The following is a 20853-nucleotide window of genomic DNA, read 5'->3' as shown; positions in this document are numbered from 1 at the left end:
TATGACTATGGGCTGTGCATTATACTACATATACCGTATGACTATGGGCTGTGCATTATACTACATATACCGTATGTGACGCGCCCCCTGGGCCATATTCTTTAGGGGAATATCCGGAGCCGGATCAGATGGGAGTTGTAGTCTTCCGAGTGGCTGTGACCCGGTCCGTGCCCAGGGTGTCAAGCTAAGAGTATGTGGCAGTCCTACAGATGTTATAAAGTTCTTAATGTCGACTACGCCACCCGTTGTATTGCGGTCACTATGGCCGCCGCTGCAGCAGGGTCCGCTGAGGCTGATGGTGTTGGTGCAGCTTTTGGTAGTATAACCCCCAACGGGTGGGGTATAGCCTCAGGGGGTCAGGTGCAGAGGATGGGGGTTGTGGTGGTGCAGCATAGATGTTAAGTGAAGACAGAGTCGGGTTGTGCAGTTTAAGGTATTTACTCACTGCTGATGTTCCGGTCACTCCAGCTTCAAGTGACCACCCGAGCCGTGCTGCGTCCACCAGGTCCTGGATTCAGCAAACCCCCAAACAAGTCCGGAGCGTGACCCTGAGCTCTCCTTCTGTCCTTTCCTCTGGCCGTCCCCACTAGTGATCCACCTAGGTCCAGCTCCCTCGGGCCTTCTGTTGGGAGACCCTTGGCCTTGGGTTCCCTGACCCTCCACGTGGTTTGCCTTCGGGGTGGATGTGGTGGGTGGCCGTGGCAAACGCTGCCCACGGCCTCCGGTCTCTGGCTAGGGTGTGCTTTTGCCCCCACCAGTTTGGGATCCGGTACCCTATTGCCGACTCTTCACCCGGGGATTGAATTTGGGTTCTCAGAGTCCTTTCTTTTTCCCTCTCTGGGTCTTTCCTTCTCTGCTCCTCTCTCTCTCTGCAGGCTCATCTGGACCTCTGCTTCTTACTGACTCTGACAGACTGACCCTGATCTTTGATGGTACCCACCTTATATACTCCCTCTATGTGTGAGCTCAGGTGACCAGCACCCAATGAGCTCCTATCTTTACCCAGGCTGCTCCCCCTATCTGCCCCTACACTACTTGGGATGTACCACCCCCCTCCCACTCCAGCCAGGAACAGACTCGGTCGTACCTGCACATTTCTAAGTGGGAGTACCGTCGGCCTGCCCCTCGGAAATGGGATGTGTGTAGTGCATGCAGCCTACCGAGCTCAGGTCCACACTCCATCCTTACCCGGGAGTGGAATATCACACCTCTGGGTTGAGGTGCAATACCCCTGTAGCAGCCGAATCCTCAGGGTGCTACATTCCCCCCTGGTAAATCACAGCACGTCCTCGGGCTGTAAGATCAAAACACCACAAAACATACAAATTTTTTTCATATAAACAACATAGTAAAAACATATAAAATATCATATATATATCAGAAAACTTTTCATACAAATAACATTCTCGTCGCCTCTGCTCCTCCTCCGGTCACTGTGCAACGTGTGACCGGGTAAAGTGCGACAGTCTTTTCTTGAAAAAAACTCGTGGCTTTCCTTTAAAACCAGTAGGGAGCGCTTTAGGACGCGCAACTATATACAAGGGATAGTAGGGCCGCTCTCAGTCCTCGGCCAGGTATAAGGGAGGAATGACCGCTCTCAGTCCTCGGTCAGTGGGATTTAAGGGATAAACGGGTAAACAGTTCACACTTGCTGGTCCCAACGGGGACTATATTAGCAACAGTTCACTGTGCCCCGACGGGCAACTATATACAGCTTGTACTCTGCTGTACTTAACGACGGCGTCCTCCTGCTCTTTCTTTGTGGTTACCTTTAGGTTCAGACCCGTCCGGGTCCTCTTGTTCTTCCTCCTCACACCGCAGCTCTTCCTCCGTCAGGCGATGCACATGGAGGGCGTAGGGTCCTTTGGCACACTTGTGCCGGGTGAAGGTGACCTCGTCCCCGATGTAAAGGTCACGACCTCTGTGTCCCTCCGGTAGGTGGGATTCAACGTCTCTCCTGGTTACGAAGACGTCGCCTGGGGTGCGGTGGTCTCGGATGAAGCCCCACCCATGCTGCATGTTAAACTTGATCACAGTCCCGGTGGTGCGGGGACTATGCGCTGCACGGGGGTCTCTCCTGGCCCGGCTCTTCTGCTCCGCGCTCCTTATTTGAGCTTGCTGTTCCCGGACCCGCCTCTCTCTCCGCTCCCTCTCAAAGACCTTGAGTTGTTGGCGGCAGCACTCAGCACGCTCCGCTGCAGCTGCCCGAGTCTCCTGAGTGAACCCCATGAGATCTTCTCCGGTGGGGTCCCACTCAAATTGGGCCTCTTCTAGCGGGGGCGAGATCCTTTTTACGGGCTTTGGAGCCGGGATCAGGGGTTCACACATGGGCCTTGCCCTCTTTTGGAGCTCTTGTTCGTAGTACTCCCTGGGCCAGACAAAGGGCTGCCCGTCCGGCCATGTGTGTTGGGCGAACAGATCTTCTCCCAGATGCGGCACTCTTGGTCTTATGGGCGCAGTGGTGTTAGCGCCCGGGTTGCCCGGGCCTTGCGGCCAGGCCTGGGGTATCTGGAAGGTGAAGGGCACCGTAAGGACGGCGGCACCCTGGGCTACTTGGCCCTGCGACCAGGCCGGGGGCTCCGCGGAGGTAGGGGGCGCTGTTGGTATTGCGGCGCCCGGGGGTACTAGGCCTTGCGACCAGGCTGGTGGTACTTCCTGCTTGGTCACGCTCGGGGTCGAGGCGTGTGACGTCACAGGGGTCGCGGCTGCGGCTTCCGGTTGAGGCCTAGTCTGTGGCGGTGACGTTGCGGTTACGGGCACGGCAGGGGGTACTTCGGGCTCTGCGACGGGGAGCTGGGGCAGGTACGCGGTTTCCCGGTTTGGGGTAGAGACGTCCCCTTTACCTGCCTCCTCCCGTTCGGCTCCCCTCTCGGCGCCGTCTCCGGCCTTCAGTCCTCCCGCGCCATCCTCAGAGGCGGTCTGTCTCCTCGTCTTGGGTGGCGTGCTCCGCTGACGGGTCTCGGTCTGCTGGGCCATCTCACGGCTCCACTCCGCCAACGTCTCTCGCTGCACCCGGGCCATCCTCCTTGCGAGGCCCTCCAGAGCGGTCTGCGCACACTCCCGGTCTCGGGGGAGCTGTGCTAGGACCTCCACTAGGCCTAGTGGGGTCGTTGCTTCCAGCAGGCTCCTGACCAACGGGTCGGTGCTGCTCTGCTCTCCTTCTGTTGTCTCCAGCAGGCTCCTGGCCAGCGGGCCGGTGCTGCTCTGCTCTCCCTCCTCTGTTTCTAGCAGGCTCCTGGCCAACGGGCCGGTGCTGCTCTGCTTTCTCGCCATCTCCGGGTAAGCTCCTCCGATACTCTTCTCCAGGCTTCTTGCCTCCGGGTGCCCTCGCTCCAGACTGCTCCAAGCGACACCCATCTTTGTTCTCTCCTTTCGTCTCCTCCCACTTCGAGGGCGGTCCCGGGGCCACTTGGTGATTGTCAGCTCTAGGGGCAGTTCTTTCACGCTGACAGACACCTCTAGCATCACAGTCTCTGTTGGTGGGGGCGGTTTCCACTTTTGGCGCCATTTTCGGTCCTGGCCCACGATGGGAGGCGGCCTCTTGCCACCCTCTGGCACGCCCATAATGGCGTCCGCTCTTCCAAGGCGGGAAACCTTTGGAAATGGCGGGAATCGTCTCCCAGTGGCGGGAAACTCTGCAGATGGCGGGAAAACGCTGTTAATGGCGGACAACCGGCTGGAATCGACCTGTGATGGGGTCCGATGGCGGGGACCCTCCGGAACCGGCAGGAGACTTCTTTTTGAGGTAAACTCGTTCTTTTCTTCAGGCACGCAGTACCCGGTTGTTGCGGGCACGTAATCCTGCCGACTACGCCAAAGTTGACGCGCCCCCTGGGCCATATTCTTTAGGGGAATATCCGGAGCCGGATCAGATGGGAGTTGTAGTCTTCCGAGTGGCTGTGACCCGGTCCGTGCCCAGGGTGTCAAGCTAAGAGTATGTGGCAGTCCTACAGATGTTATAAAGTTCTTAATGTCGACTACGCCACCCGTTGTATTGCGGTCACTATGGCCGCCGCTGCAGCAGGGTCCGCTGAGGCTGATGGTGTTGGTGCAGCTTTTGGTAGTATAACCCCCAACGGGTGGGGTATAGCCTCAGGGGGTCAGGTGCAGAGGATGGGGGTTGTGGTGGTGCAGCATAGATGTTAAGTGAAGACAGAGTCGGGTTGTGCAGTTTAAGGTATTTACTCACTGCTGATGTTCCGGTCACTCCAGCTTCAAGTGACCACCCGAGCCGTGCTGCGTCCACCAGGTCCTGGATTCAGCAAACCCCCAAACAAGTCCGGAGCGTGACCCTGAGCTCTCCTTCTGTCCTTTCCTCTGGCCGTCCCCACTAGTGATCCACCTAGGTCCAGCTCCCTCGGGCCTTCTGTTGGGAGACCCTTGGCCTTGGGTTCCCTGACCCTCCACGTGGTTTGCCTTCGGGGTGGATGTGGTGGGTGGCCATGGCAAACGCTGCCCACGGCCTCCGGTCTCTGGCTAGGGTGTGCTTTTGCCCCCACCAGTTTGGGATCCGGTACCCTATTGCCGACTCTTCACCCGGGGATTGAATTTGGGTTCTCAGAGTCCTTTCTTTTTCCCTCTCTGGGTCTTTCCTTCTCTGCTCCGCTCTCTCTCTGCAGGCTCATCTGGACCTCTGCTTCTTACTGACTCTGACAGACTGACCCTGATCTTTGATGGTACCCACCTTATATACTCCCTCTATGTGTGAGCTCAGGTGACCAGCACCCAATGAGCTCCTATCTTTACCCAGGCTGCTCCCCCTATCTGCCCCTACACTACTTGGGATGTACCACCCCCCTCCCACTCCAGCCAGGAACAGACTCGGTCGTACCTGCACATTTCTAAGTGGGAGTACCGTCGGCCTGCCCCTCGGAAATGGGATGTGTGTAGTGCATGCAGCCTACCGAGCTCAGGTCCACACTCCATCCTTACCCGGGAGTGGAATATCACACCTCTGGGTTGAGGTGCAATACCCCTGTAGCAGCCGAATCCTCAGGGTGCTACATATGACTATGGGCTGTGCATTATACTACATATATGACTATGGGCTGTGCATTATACTATATGTATGACTATGGGGAGTGCATTATAATACATGGAACACATTTGGGAGTGCATTATACTACATGGAACACAATGGGGAGTGCATTATACTCTATGGAGGATTATGGGCTGTGCATTATACTATATGAAGGATATGGGCTGTATATTATACTAATATGAAGGACTAAGGGTTGTGAATTATATGGAGGTGCATTAGACTATATGGAGGAATATGGGGGGTGCATTATATATGGAGGACTATGGGCTGTGCATTATACTATATGGAAGACTATGGGTTGTGCATTATATTATATGGAGGACTATGGACTGTGCATTATATTATATGGAGGACTATGGGCTGTGCATTATATTACATAGAGGACTATGGGCTGTGCATTATACTGCATGAAGGACTATGGGCTGTGCATTATATTATATGGAGGACTATGGGCTGTGCATTATATTACATAGAGGACTATGGGCTGTGCATTATACTGCATGAAGGACTATGGGCTGTGCATTATACTGAATGAAGGACTATGGGCTGTGCATTATATTATATGGAGGACTATGGGCTGTGCATTATATTATATGGAGAACTATGGGCTGTGCATCATATATGTAGGACTATGGGGTGCATTATACTATATCGAGGACTATGGGGAGTGCATTATCCTGTATGGAGGATTATAGGGAGTGCATTATAATATATGGAGGACTATAGGAGGTGCATTATACTTCTCTATGGGACCCCATCACTTCCAAGTACACCCCTGGTGAGAATAATGGTTTATTTTTTTCTATGCATTAAAGAACAGCAGCAGAATGGGGGACATATACCAGGATGGGGATATATATACCAGGATGGGGCCCAGGATAAGGGACATATACCAGGATGGGAATATATACCAGGATAAGGGACATATACCAGGATGGGGATATATATACCACGATGGGGCCCAGGATAAGGGACATATACCAGGATGGGAATATATACCAGGATAAGGGACATATACCAGGATGGGGATATATATACCAGGGTGGGGCCCAGGATAAGGGACATATACCAGGATGGGGAAATATACACCAGGATAAGGGACATATACCAGGATGGGGATATATATACCAGGATGGGGCCCAGGATAAGGGACATATACCAGGATGGGGGATATATATACCAGGATGGGGCCCAGGATAAGGGACATATACCAGGATGGGGATATATATACCAGGATGGGGCCAAGGATAAGGGACATATACCAGGATGGGGATATACACACCAGGATAGGGCCCAGGATAAGGACATATACCAGGATGGGGATATATATACCAGGATGGGGCCAATGATAAGGGACATATACCAGGATGGGGATATATATACCAGGATGGGGCCCAGGATAAGGGACATATACCATGATGTGGATATATATACCAGGATGGGGCCAAGGATAAGGGACATATACCAGGATGGGGATATATATACCAGGAAGGGGTCCAGGATAATGGACATAACTAGGATGGGGATATATACACCAGGATAAGGGACATATACCAGGATGGGGATATATACACCAGGATAGGGCCCAGGATAAGGGACATATACCAGGATGGGGATAAATATACCAGGATGGGGCCAAGGATAAGGGACATATACCAGGATGGGGATATATAAACCAGGATGGGGCCCAGGATAAGGGACATATACCAGGATGGGGATATATATACCAGTATAGGGCCCAGGATAAGGGACATATACCAGGATGGGGAAATATACACCAGGATAAGGGACATATACCAGGATGGGGGATATATACGCCAGGATGGGGCCCAGGATAAGGGGCATATACCAGGATGGGGATATATATACCAGGACAGGGCGCAGGATAAGACATATACCAGGATGGGGATATATACCAGGATGGGGCCCAGGATAAGGGGCATATACCAGGATGGGGATATATATACCAGGACAGGGCGCAGGATAAGACATATACCAGGATGGGGGATATATACACCAGGATAGGGCCCAGGATAAGGGATATATACCAGGATGGGGATATATACACCAGGATAGGGCCCAGGATAAGGGATATATACCAGGATGGGGATATATATACCAGGATGGGGTCCAGGATAAGGGACATATACCAGGATGGGGAAATATACACCAGGGTGGGGCCCAGGATAAGGGACATATACCAGGATGGGGCCCAGGATAAGGGATATATACCAGGATGGGGATACATATACCAGGATAGGGCCCAGGATAAGGGATATATACCAGGATGGGGATATAAATACCAGTATAGGGCCCAGGATAAGGGACATATACCAGGATGGGGATATATATACCAGGATGGGGCCCAGGATAAGGGATATATACCAGGATGGGGATATATATACCAGGATAGGGCCCAGGATAAGGGATATATACCAGGATGGGGATATATATACCAGGATGGGGCCCAGGATAAGGGACATATACCAGGATGGGAATATATACACCAGGGTGGGGCCCAGGATAAGGGACATATACCAGGATGGGGATATATATACCAGGATGGGGCCCAGGATAAGGGATATATACCAGGATGGGGATATATACACCAGGAACGGGCCCAGGATAAGGGACATATACCAGGATGGGGGATATATACCAGGAAGGGGTCCAGGATAAGGGACATATACCAGGATGGGGATATATATACCAGGAAGGGGTCCAGGATAAGGGACATATACCAGGATGGGGATATATACATCAGGATGGGGCCAGGACAATGGACATAACCAGGATGGGGATATATATACCAGGATGGGGCCCAGGATAAGGGGCATATACCAGGATGGGGATATATACACCAGGATAGGGCCCAGGATAAGGGATATATACCAGGATGGGGATATATATACCAGGATGGGATCCAGGATAAGGGACATATACCAGGATGGGGAAATATACACCAGGGTGGGGCCCAGGATAAGGGACATATACCAGGATGGGGATATATATACCAGGATGGGGCCCAGGATAAGGGATATATACCAGGATGGGGATATATATACCAGGATAGGGCCCAGGATAAGGGATATATACCAGGATGGGGATATATATACCACGATGGGGCCCAGGATAAGGGACATATACCAGGATGGGAATATATACACCAGGGTGGGGCCCAGGATAAGGGACATATACCAGGATGGGGATATATATACCAGGATGGGGCCCAGGATAAGGGACATATACCAGGATGGGGATATATATACCAGGAAGGGGTCCAGGATAAGGGACATATACCAGGATGGGGATATATATACCAGGAAGGGGTCCAGGATAAGGGACATATACCAGGATGGGGATATATATACCAGGAAGGGGTCCAGGATAAGGGACATATACCAGGATGGGGATATATACATCAGGATGGGGCCAGGACAATGGACATAACCAGGATGGGGATATATATACCAGGATGGGGCCCAGGATAAGGGACATATACCAGGATGGGGATATATATACCAGGATGGGGCCCAGGATAATGGACATATACCAGGATGAGGATATATACACCAGGAAGGGGTCCAGGATAAAGGACATATACCAAGATGGGGATATATATATACCAGGAAGGGGTCCAGGATAAGGGACATATACCAGGATGGGGATATATACACCAGGATGGGGCCCAGGATAAGGGACATATACCAGGATGGGGATATATACACCAGGATGGGGATATATATACCAGGATGGGGCCAGGACAATGGACATAACCAGGATGGGGATATATATACCAGTATAGGGCCCGGGATAAGGGACATATACCAGGATGGGGATATATATACCAGGAAGGGGCCCAGGATAAGGGATATATACCAGGATGGGGATATATATACCAGGAAGGGGTCCAGGATAAGGGACATATACCAGGATGGGGATATATATACCAGGAAGGGTCCAGGATAAGGGACATATACCAGGATGGGGATATATACATCAGGATGGGGCCAGGACAATGGACATAACCAGGATGGGGGTATATATACCAGGATTGGGCCCAGGATAAGGGACATATACCAGGATGGGGATATTTATACCAGGATGGGGCCCAGGATAAGGGACATATACCAGGATGGGGATATATATACCAGGATGGGGCCCAAGATAAGGGACATATACCAGGATGGAGATATATATACCAGTATAGGGCCCAGGATAAGGGACATATACGAGGATGGGGGATATATATACCAGTATAGGGCCCGGGATAAGGGACATATACCAGGATGGGGATATATATACCAGGATGGGGTCCAGGATAAGGGACATATACCAGGATGGGGATATATATACCAGGATGGGGCCCAAGATAAGGGACATATACCAGGATGGGGATATATATACCAGGATAGTGCCCAGGATAAGGGACATATACCAGGATGGGGATATATATACCAGGATGGGGCCCAGGATAAGGGATATATACCAGGATGGGGATATATATATCAGTATAGGGCCCAGGATAAGGGACATATACCAGGATGGGGATATATATACCAGGAAGGGGTCCAGGATAAGGGACATATACCAGGATGGGGATATATATACCAGGAAGGGGTCCAGGATAAGGGACATATACCAGGATGGGGGATATACAGGGCCGGCTCCAGGTTTTTCTGGGCCCCGGGCGAAAGAGTCTCAGTGGCCCCTTTAACACATACCACGATTCATGATGCACAGATACTGCAGAGAAATACATATATACACTGCTCAAAAAAATAAAGCGAACAGTGAAATCCCCCCTCCTAGATCAGAATGAATGAAATCTCCTCAGTGAATACTTTGTTCTGTAGAAGCTGAATGTGCTGACAACAAAATCACCCAAAAATCATCAATGGAAATCACATTTATTACCCAATGGAGGCCTGGATGTGGAGTCACCCCCAAAATTAAAGTGGAAAAACACACTACAGGCTGATCCAACTGTGATGTAATGTCCTTAAAACAAGTCACAATGAGGCTGAGTATTGTGTGTGGCCTCCACGTGCCTGTATGACCTCCCTACAACGCCTGGGCATGCTCCTGATGAGGCTGAGTATTGTGTGTGGCCTCCACGTGCCTGTATGACCTCCATACAACGCCTGGGCATGCTCCTGATGAGGCTGAGTATTGTGTGTGGCCTCCACGTGCCTGTATGACCTCCCTACAACGCCTGGCCATGCTCCTGATGAGGCTGAGTATTGTGTGTGGCCTCCACGTGCCTGTATGACCTCCCTACAACGCCTGGGCATGCTCCTGATGAGGCTGAGTATTGTGTGTGGCCGCCACGTGCCTGTATGACCTCCCTACAATGCCTGGGCATGCTCCTGATGAGGCTGAGTATTGTGTGTGGCCTCCACGTGCCTGTATGACCTCCCTACAACGCCTGGGCATGCTCCTGATGAGGCTGAGTACTGTGTGTGGCCTCCACGTGCCTGTATGACCTCCCTACAACGCCTGGGCATGCTCCTGATGAGGCTGAGTATTGTGTGTGGCCTCCACGTGCCTGTATGACCTCCCTACAACGCCTGGGCATGCTCCTGATGAGGCTGAGTATTGTGTGTGGCCTCCACGTGCCTGTATGACCTCCTTACAACACCTGGGCATGCTCCTGATGAGGCTGAGTATTGTGTGTGGCCTCCACGTGCCTGTATGACCTCCCTACAACGCCTGGGCATGCTCCTGATGAGGCAGAGTATTGTGTGTGGCCTTCACGTGCCTGTATGACCTCTCTACAACGCCTGGGCATGCTCCTGATGAGGCTGAGTATTGTGTGTGGCCTCCACGTGCCTGTATGACATCCCTACAATGCCTGGGCATGCTCCTGATGAGGCTGAGTATTGTGTGTGGCCTCCACGTGCCTGTATGACCTCCCTACAACGCCTGGACATGCTCCTGATGAGGCTCAGTATTGTGTGTGGCCTCCACGTGCCTGTATGACCTCCCTACAACGCCTGGGCATGCTCCTGATGAGGCTGAGTATTGTGTGTGGCCTCCACGTGCCTGTATGACCTCCCTACAATGCCCGGGCATGCTCCTGATGAGGCTGAGTATTGTGTGTGGCCTCCACGTGCCTGTATGACCTCCCTACAACGCCTGGGCATGCTCCTGATGAGGCTGAGTATTGTGTGTGGCCTCCACGTGCCTGTATGACCTCCCTACAACGCCTGGGCATGCTCCTGATGAGGCTGAGTATTGTGTGTGGCCTCCACGTGCCTGTATGACCTCCCTACAACGCCTGGGCATGCTCCTGATGAGGCTGAGTATTGTGTGTGGCCTCCACGTGCCTGTATGACCTCCCTACAACGCCTGGGCATGCTCCTGATGAGGCTGAGTATTGTGTGTGGCCTCCACGTGCCTGTATGACCTCCCTACAACGCCTGGGCATGCTCCTGATGAGGCTCAGTATTGTGTGTGGCCTCCATGTGCCTGTATGACCTCCCTACAACGCCTGGGCATGCTCCTGATGAGGCTGAGTATTGTGTGTGGCCTCCACGTGTCTGTATGACCTCCCTACAATGCCTGGGCGTGCTCCTGATGAGGCTGAGTATTGTGTGTGGCCTCCACGTGCCTGTATGACCTCCCTACAATGCCTGGGCATGCTCCTGATGAGGCTGAGTATTGTGTGTGGCCTCCACGTGCCTGTATGACCTCCCTACAACGCCTGGGCATGCTCCTGATGAGGCTGAGTGTAGCGTCGGCGTCCCTGCCTCCTGCTAGGCAGGGACGCTGTTCCCCTCACCTCTCCGCTCCGTGCCCGGCGTCTTCCTCCCGCTCGGCTGGCAGCGCACGCTCCTTCCCGGCCACTGTGCTTAGGGCGCGCGCGCGCTCCCCCTCTCTTAAAGGGGCCGCGCGCGCCGTCCTAAGGAGCCATTTTCCGGAGGATCTGACGCGCCCTGGGCCTATGTGATGTAGCGTTGCGCACGCAGGGACTACCCGGAGCCGGATCTGATAGGGGTAGTAGTCTCGTGGCGGTGACCCGGTCCGTGCCCAGGGAGTCAGACTAAGTGGCGGTATATTTAGCAGTAGATGTTGGACGACTACGCCACCCGTTGAATGCAGCTATGGAACAGCCGCTGCAGGGCAGACCGCTGAGGCCGGTGGTAAGATTGTGCAGCGTGATGGTATAACCCCCAACGGGAGAGGTATGGCCTCAGGGCAGCCGATGGGGATGATGGGGGTAGCAGGAACCACTCAGAGACGGTGCAGTGTAGTTCAGGGTCTTTACTGGTGACAAAGATAGACCCTCCCGGAGTACTTGCTAGTGGTCGGGGCCTGGTCAGTCCTTGAGCAGATGGGATCTCCCTTGGCCAGGCGGAGTTGTAGGCCTCCCCAACTAATTGTACTCTTCTGGATACCTTGCTAGAGGCGGGTGAAAGTAGCCCACGTCCCTGAGTGTACCGTGTGGTGCTCACCCGTATGGCCGGTGACTCGGGGCCTTCTAGTAGCTTCCGCTCCACGACGGCGGTGCTGGTCCCACGCGTGTGACCGTGCCTTCGGGTTTCTTGGCCAGGGGACCTGAAATTCCCTGCCGGTCGGTTTCTGCTGCTGGGTCAAGGTTAATCCCCACAGCCTCGGACTCCGGGTCCGGTGGTAACTCTTCAATCAGGGCGAGCTCTTCAGCTGCCAGCCCCTGATTCCTTTTAGCACGACTCCCACAGAGCTCCTGATCTTTCTTTCCTATTACTGCTTCTCTTCTTCTCTCTACTCTTCTCTCTAACCCTGCCTCAGCCCCAGGTTTATATAGGGGAAGTCCTTCCCCTCCCAGGACTGGGCAGGAGGTGTGGCATGCATAGGATTCCTGACCAAGAGACCTCCCCCCTGCTCTCAGACATAACATTGCTGTTACTGTGGAAACCAGACCCCTGGGGTGCCACATTCCCCCCTAGTGAAATTTAGTACTCCGGGACTAAACATATTTTAGAAAAACATAACCAATACAAACAGAAACGGTACAATAAAAAAAAACATATTAGAATGGTCACGGCGTGTCCGCAACCGGGTGCAGTTTTTGAAGAAAAGCAAGGTGTCCATTTCACCAAAACAGGGAGACGTAACCAGGTAGGGGTCTGTCCTGCCCCGAGTCCTTAACAGTCTTTAGTCCATTCCTAAGTTACGCTCCAACCAATTGTACAAGGATTCCCGGTAAATCCACCAAGGACTCCTAAAAATAACTAGAAACACATAATTATTTCCAAGTAACAGACAGGTGACCACAAATAAAACAATTTAAACACTTCAAATCCTCCAACGTGCGGGTAACTGGCCTCTAGTGGCCCTAGTGGACCTACGGAGCTGACTGTCTGGCCCTGAACTACAGGGTGTAGGAGCTGTCAAGGGTAAACTGGGCAGCTGTCTACGGGCTCTTTGGCTCACTAGGGGTACGGCAGGCTCACTATAAGCAGAGGGTTGATCCTCCTGGTCTGCTTGTGTGGGGTCTTCTGCCTCCTGGACCGGCTGCTCTTCCAGCTCTACCTGTTTCTCCGTAGGTACTTGAGATGCTGGTTGGAGGAAGGTGAGGACGGGTACCACCACAGCGCCATTGACTTGAGTCCAAGACCGAGGGAAGTCTCCGAGCACAGTACTGACCATATCTTCCCTTTCCTCTGCGGGTCGAGGGTCTTCTTGTTCTTCTTCAGGGTTCCGTAGCTGTTCGGGACACTTCTTCAGGTGATCTCGGGAGACAATGGCTGTGGTTTCTCCTCCGTCCTTACTGATTATGCAGACTTTCGGGTTCTCATGGCTTGAGGGCAGTACGGTGTACGGGTCCTTCTCCCACTGGTCGTCCAACTTGTGGAGGCGTCTCTTCCTCTTCAAGACCTGCTCTCCAGGTACCAGGGGAACAGCGGGAGCATACTGGTTGTAAGTCTTCTCCTGTCTTTCTCTAGCTTGACAGAGACTTCGCTCCACGCTCTCCTGTACTTTCCGGTACTGCTGCTGCCTCTCTGTGTCCCAGTCTGCTTCCGGTGAAGTGTCCTCGGGTGTCAGGACTCCCATCTCCAGGTCAACAGGTAGCTTACCGGGTCTTGCCCTCATTAGGTAAGCCGGGGTACAGTTGGTGGAACCTACAGGGATGTAGTTGTATAGGTCCACCAGGTCGGGCAGCTTCTCAGGCCACAGACTGCGTTCTTCCAGGGGCAATGTTTTTAGAAGATCTATCACCACCTGGTTCATTTTCTCACAAAGTCCATTAGTTTGCGGATGATAGGGTGTCGTCCTGATCTTCCGGCAGCCATACAGAGTACAGAACTCTCGGAAGACCTCCGCTTCAAAGGCAGGTCCCTGGTCCGTCAGCACCTGCTCTGGGTAGCCGTGTGGACGGCAGAAGTGCTGCTGGAAGGCTCTAGCTGCTGTTTGAGCCGTTAAGTCCTTGACGGGGACGACAACCAAGAACCGGGAGTAGTGATCCACGATGGTTAATGCGTAGATGTAGCCACTTCTGCTTGGGGTCAGTTTTACATGATCCAAGGCTACCAGTTCCAACGGCTGCCGGGTGACGATGGACTGAAGGGGGGTCTTCTGGCTGGCACGGTCCTTCCTTCTTAGGTTGCATGGGCCACAGTCTCTGCACCACCTCTCGATGGTTCCTCTCATGCCTACCCAATGGAACCGCCCGCGCAGCAGGAACTCCAGCTTCTTCCATCCGAAGTGCCCAGCCCCGTCGTGGTATGCCTCCATCACCATAGCTGTGTCCCTTCTTGGCACCACTACTTGCCAGATCAGTTCATGCGTCCGGGAGTTAACCATTCTGCGGCACAACTTCCCCTTGTAAAGGAACAGTCGACTCTTCTCTGCCCACAGTTGCTTGGCTTCCTCCGGAGCGTCTGGGTCAAGGCGAGCTTCTGGCTGAGTCAGCATCTCCTTCACCAGCCGGACGGCAGGGTCACTGTCTTGCGTTTCCGCCCAGTTGTAGTGAGGTAAGGGGTTGAACGTAGCGGCTTGCTTACCCCTTACACGGTGGGAATACTGGATAGTCCCATGACGGTGGAACGCAGGGAGTTCGACCTCTTCCAAATCTTCTGAATCCTCACCCTCGTCCGGTAGGTTTGGCATCCTGGACAGGGCGTCCGCGTTGGTATTGGAGCGTCCTGCCCGGTATTTGATTGTGAACTCATAGTTGGACAGGCGGGCCATCCATCTCTGCTCTAGGGCACCGAGTCTTGCAGTGTCCAGGTGTGTCAACGGGTTGTTATCCGTGTACACGGTGAACCGGGAAGAAGCGAGGTAGTGCTTAAAGCGTTCGGTGACTGCCCACACCACTGCCAGGAACTCTAGCTTAAATGAGCTGTAATTCTCAGGGTTTCTTTCGGTGGGTCGCAGTTTTCGGCTGGCGTAAGCAATTACCCGTTCTTTCCCCTGCTGGATCTGGGACAGTACGGCTCCTAGCCCGATGTTACTGGCGTCGGTGTAGAGGATAAAGGGCTGGCTATAATCAGGGTACGCCAGGATTTCATCCCCCGTGAGGGCCATCTTCAGCTGGCGGAAGGACTCTTCTTCCAGCTTCTCCCATCTGAAGGGTGGCTTCTGGTTCTTGGCTTTCCTGGACTGGCCTATCAGGAGGTCCTGCATAGGAGCTGCCTTTTTGGTGAAACCGGGAATGAACCTTCGGTAGTAGCCTACCAACCCGAGGAACTGCCTCACTTCCTTTACGCTGGAGGGGCTTGGCCATTCCTTAATTGCGGTGATCTTATCAGGGTCGGGAGCCACTCCGTCTGCACTCACCACGTGTCCCAGGTACTGCACCTTTGGCTTCAGGAGGTGACACTTGGAGGGTTTCACCTTTAGGCCGTAGCTTGCCAGAGCTTCGAACACTTCCGCCAGGTGTTTCAGGTGGTCCTCATAAGTCTTGGAATATACGATGACATCGTCCAGGTACAACAGGACAGTCTCAAAGTTTCGGTGTCCCAGACAGCATTCCATCAATCGTTGGAAGGTTCCTGGTGCGTTACAGAGCCCGAACGGCATGCAGGTAAACTCACTAAGTCCCATCGGGGTGGTGAATGCGGTCTTCTCCCGGTCCGCCTCTGCTACAGGAACCTGCCAGTACCCGCTAGTGAGATCCAAGGTAGAGAAGAAGTTAGCAGATTTTAAAGCAGCCAAAGATTCCTCTATCCTTGGTAAGGGGTACGCATCCTTGTGTGTGATACGGTTGATTTTCCGGTAATCTACACACATTCTCATGGTGTTGTCTTTCTTTTTGACCAAGACTAGTGGAGCTGCCCAGGGGCTACAGCTATCTCTGATTACCCCAGCCTCCTTCATGTCTCTAAGCATCCCCTTGGCGTGTTGGTAGTGTGCAGGGGGTACGGGTCGATACCTCTCTTTTATGGGAGGATGGTCTCCCGTGGGGATGTGGTGTTCTACCCCCTTGACTCGCCCGAAGTCTAACGGGTGTTTACTAAACACTCTCTCATACTCTCGAACCACCCGATAGACTCCCTGTTTCTGGTGTGAGGGAGTGGAGTCAGTACCCAAATGTAGTTGCTGACACCAATCCTCCATTTGTTGTTTAGAGCCGTTACCTTCCTCCGGAGGAGATGGAGGCAAGGGTTCTACGGACTGTATGGAATTCTGATTGATGGTATACAATTTGGCTAGCGTGGCATACCGGGGCAGGTACACTTCCCTCTTCCCGATATTTATTATGCGAACGGGCACCCTCCCATGGCGTACATTGACCACCCCCCGTGCTGTCAAAATGGTGGGCCTACTGTCTGAGTAAACTGGTTCTACCATTGCCTGGTAATCTCTACCTCTCAGACCAATAGCCGCCCCCGGCACCAAATCATCATTTCACTTTTTGGGGGCATGGCAATAGGAAAAGGGTCACTCATTCTCACGCTACCAATCTCACCGCCGGAGAGTTCCACCTGTTGCCGTCGCATCAGTGCCCGGATCTCTTTTTGGAGCACTCGCTGCTGGCCGGAGCTGGCGTTCTTGGCAACCAGCTGTAAAATAAAAATCACCTCTGCAAGACAATTTTCAATTACATTAGTTCCTAGAGTTATTTTTGGGTGACTCTCGCGCTTGTCAATGTCCACAATGATCAGTCCCTGGGCTGCCAGCTCGACTCTACCGATTTTAATGGTCACCTCTTTAAATCCGATCTGTGGCACGGGCTGACCATTGCTGGCGATGATACTCAGATCGTCATCTGGGTAGCGGGTTATATCCGAGTCATTCCAGTACTGCTTGAAGAGCACGTACGGGATGGTGGTGACCTGTGACCCAGTGTCCAGTAGGGCACTCAGAGGAATGCCATCCAGTACCACAGGCAAGACTGGACGTCCTCCCACATATTTGTCACGCCAGTTTGATGGGCCTGATGATCTTTTTCCTAGGGGTTGGCCCTCTACCCTAGGTTGTGCCAGTTTAAAGGACAGTACCTTGCCATATGTCCGGGTTGATTGCAGCGGCGGCAGATAGGTTGTCCGTCCTCGTTGTATCGGTCGCTGGGTCTTCCTCTGGCCGGTGGGGTCCTCCTTGATCGGCGCCACGGGATGTCCTCCGATCCGGATGCCAGCTGGATCTTCCCTGGAGTAGAAACCTGTAAAGACTGCACAGTTCGGGTTAGCGCAGCAACGCTTTTAGCTAGCTCTTGGACCTGATGGTGCAGGTCTGGAGCCGGGTCATTGTTCAAAGCCTGCGCATCAGCTCCCACAGGCCCTGCCGACAAGGGCGCCGCCTCCTGGTGGTAAGTGGTAGTGGGGCGTCTGTGGGTCATAACGCCACCTGGTGCCGGTTCTCGGAGCACCCGGATGGCTCTGTCCTTGAACTGTGCAAATCCCAGATGAGGGTCCTGTAAGGCCATTGCCCGCAACTGGGTTCGGTGGGCATTGCAATATAAACCCTCTATAAATTGTTCAGTCAACAGCCGGTCCTCGTCTCCCACGCCGTCAGGGTCGGTCTGCTTAATGGCTCTCAGGGCCTCTTGTAGGTTTAGTGCATAGTCCCTTATACTCTCTTGTGCTCGCTGCTTGCACCCGTAGAATCTAAGCTTGATCTCGGCTGAGGTGCGGGTATCAAAGGTGTCCTTCAGCCGGGTTAGTATCCCTGCGACAGTCCTCCCCCCAGGTGGCCAGGACTTTACCTCCCTTTGGGCTGCCCCAGTTAATTGGGCCACCAGGATGCTCACTTTTTGCTCTTCTGTGAGGGGGTACACCTGGAAGAGGCTATCCAGCTTTTCTCTAAAGTCATGCAGGGTATGTGACTCCCCTGAGTACTGGGGTAGCCAGGCTGCCCCCGGGATATAGGGCATGGTGAAAGGCATGACCGCAGCAGCGGTGGCGCTGGCGGGGGTTGAGGCAGTGAAGCTCTCCTCCATATCCGACATCTTCCTCCCCCCTAGTGGACCGTGGCCTACCTTGCGATGATCCTCTTCCGTAGGCCGCGGCTCCGCAGTGGATCGTCAGGGTTGAGGACCTTCCGTCGCGCTCCTGTGACGTCGGCGTCTGCTGGGCTCCTTCCAGGACCTTACGCAATGTCCGGACGTGAGGCGGGGCTTCAGTTCTCGCGCGCTTTCGGAGTCCACGCCCCTCTTCTTCCCGCGCGGCGTCTTCAAGATGGCGTCCAACGGCGGGAAAACTCCACGGATGGCGGGAAGAAGGCAGAAGATGGCGCCGGATGGCGGGAATCTTCACCACTGGTAAGTTTGAACAGTCTTTTTCAGGCACGCAGTACCCGGTGGTTGCGGGCACGAAATCCTGCCGACTACGCCAAAAGTTGACGCGCCCTGGGCCTATGTGATGTAGCGTTGCGCACGCAGAGACTACCCGGAGCCGGATCTGATAGGGGTAGTAGTCTCGTGGCGGTGACCCGGTCCGTGCCCAGGGAGTCAGACTAAGTGGCGGTATATTTAGCAGTAGATGTTGGACGACTACGCCACCAGTTGAATGCAGCTATGGAACAGCCGCTGCAGGGCAGACCGCTGAGGTCGGTGGTAAGATTGTGCAGCGTGATGGTATAACCCCCAACGGGAGAGGTATGGCCTCAGGGCAGCCGATGGGGATGATGGGGGTAGCAGGAACCACTCAGAGACGGTGCTGTGTAGTTCAGGGTCTTTACTGGTGACAAAGATAGACCCTCCCGGAGTACTTGCTAGTGGTCGGGGCCTGGTCAGTCCTTGAGCAGATGGGATCTCCCTTGGCCAGGCGGAGTTGTAGGCCTCCCCAACTAATTGTACTCTTCTGGCTACCTTGCTAGAGGCGGGTGAAAGTAGCCCACGTCCCTGAGTGTACCGTGTGGTGCTCACCCGTATGGCCGGTGACTCGGGGCCTTCTAGTAGCTTCCGCTCCACGACGGCGGTGCTGGTCCCACGCGTGTGACCGTGCCTTCGGGTTTCTTGGCCAGGGGACCTGAAATCCCCTGCCGGTCGGTTTCTGCTGCTGGGTCAAGGTTAATCCCCACAGCCTCGGACTCCGGGTCCGGTGGTAACTCTTCAATCAGGGCGAGCTCTTCAGCTGCCAGCCCCTGATTCCTTTTAGCACGACTCCCACAGAGCTCCTGATCTTTCTTTCCTATTACTGCTTCTCTTCTTCTCTCTACTCTTCTCTCTAACCCTGCCTCAGCCCCAGGTTTATATAGGGGAAGTCCTTCCCCTCCCAGGACTGGGCAGGAGGTGTGGCATGCATAGGATTCCTGACCAAGAGACCTCCCCCCTGCTCTCAGACATAACATTGCTGTTACTGTGGAAACCAGACCCCTGGGGTGCCACAGATCTCTCCATATATAAGGCACCTCCTCCAAAATGGAGGTGCCCGAGCAATGTTGTTGCAAAGCCTTCACTCTGCTTCAGCCCTCAGGTCCCGTTGCCAGTTACCTGCCAGTTACCTGCCAGATTCCTGCTTGATACCTGCCTGATATCCGCTTACCTGCTTGCAAGCCTGCGGTCCGACGGTCTGCCTTCCGACACCTGTCAGTCTGTCTATGGACCAGCCTGCCCGCTCACCTGGGAGCGCTCACCTGCTACCTGCCTGCTAGCCTACCTGGAGGCTCTGCCGTCACTTGCCGTGACCACCTGCCTGTCCAGAGACTCTTGCCCGCTCACCTGGGAGCGTTCACCTGCTACCTGCCTGCTAGCCTACCTGGAGGCTCTGCCATCACTTGCCGTGACCACCTGCCTGTCCAGAGACTTTTGCCCGCTCACCTGGGAGCGCTCACCTGCTACCTGCCTGCTAGCCTACCTGGAGGCTCCGCCGTCACGTGCTGTGACCACCTGCCTGTCCAGAGACTCTGTCCCGCTCACCTGGGAGCGTCCACCTGCTACCTGTCTGCTAGTCTACCCAGAGACTGTCCCTGTCACTTGCCGTGACTACCAGCCCTTCTACCCAGAGACTGTCCCTGTCACTTGCTGTGACTACCTGCCCTTCTACCCAGAGACTGTCCCTGTCACTTGCCGTGACTACCTGCCCTTCTACCCAGAGACTGTCCCTGTCACTTGCCGTGACTACCTGCCCGTCTTCCCTGGGAGCCACCCGCTTCCTTACAAGGACCGCCCCCTTGTATAGTTGCTCAGAGGTTCCGCCTCCCAGACCCGTTACAGTTTGCTCGGGCAATGGAACACGGTGGCACCAAAGCTCCCTCGCTCTCGGACCTATGTCATGAACTTTCCTGTCAGAGGTCCCAACAGGAGTCCATCCTGAGTCACCTGCGTGGAGTTAACTCTCGCCTGGACACTCTGACTGCTCCACCAGCAACCACCGCTAGTGTCATGACTCGCAACCCGGCAGCGCCACTGCCCACCAATACCATGGTATCCTGCCCCGGACCCC

The sequence above is a fragment of the Phyllobates terribilis genome, unplaced genomic scaffold (genome assembly GCF_046119375.1).
Source record: "Phyllobates terribilis strain yellow unplaced genomic scaffold, ASM4611937v1 Scaffold_1__5_contigs__length_1240528914, whole genome shotgun sequence".
NCBI classification, from domain to species: Eukaryota; Metazoa; Chordata; class Amphibia; order Anura; family Dendrobatidae; genus Phyllobates; species Phyllobates terribilis.
The sequence above is the reverse complement of the archived record's forward strand: the minus strand, read 5'-3'. Positions refer to the sequence as shown.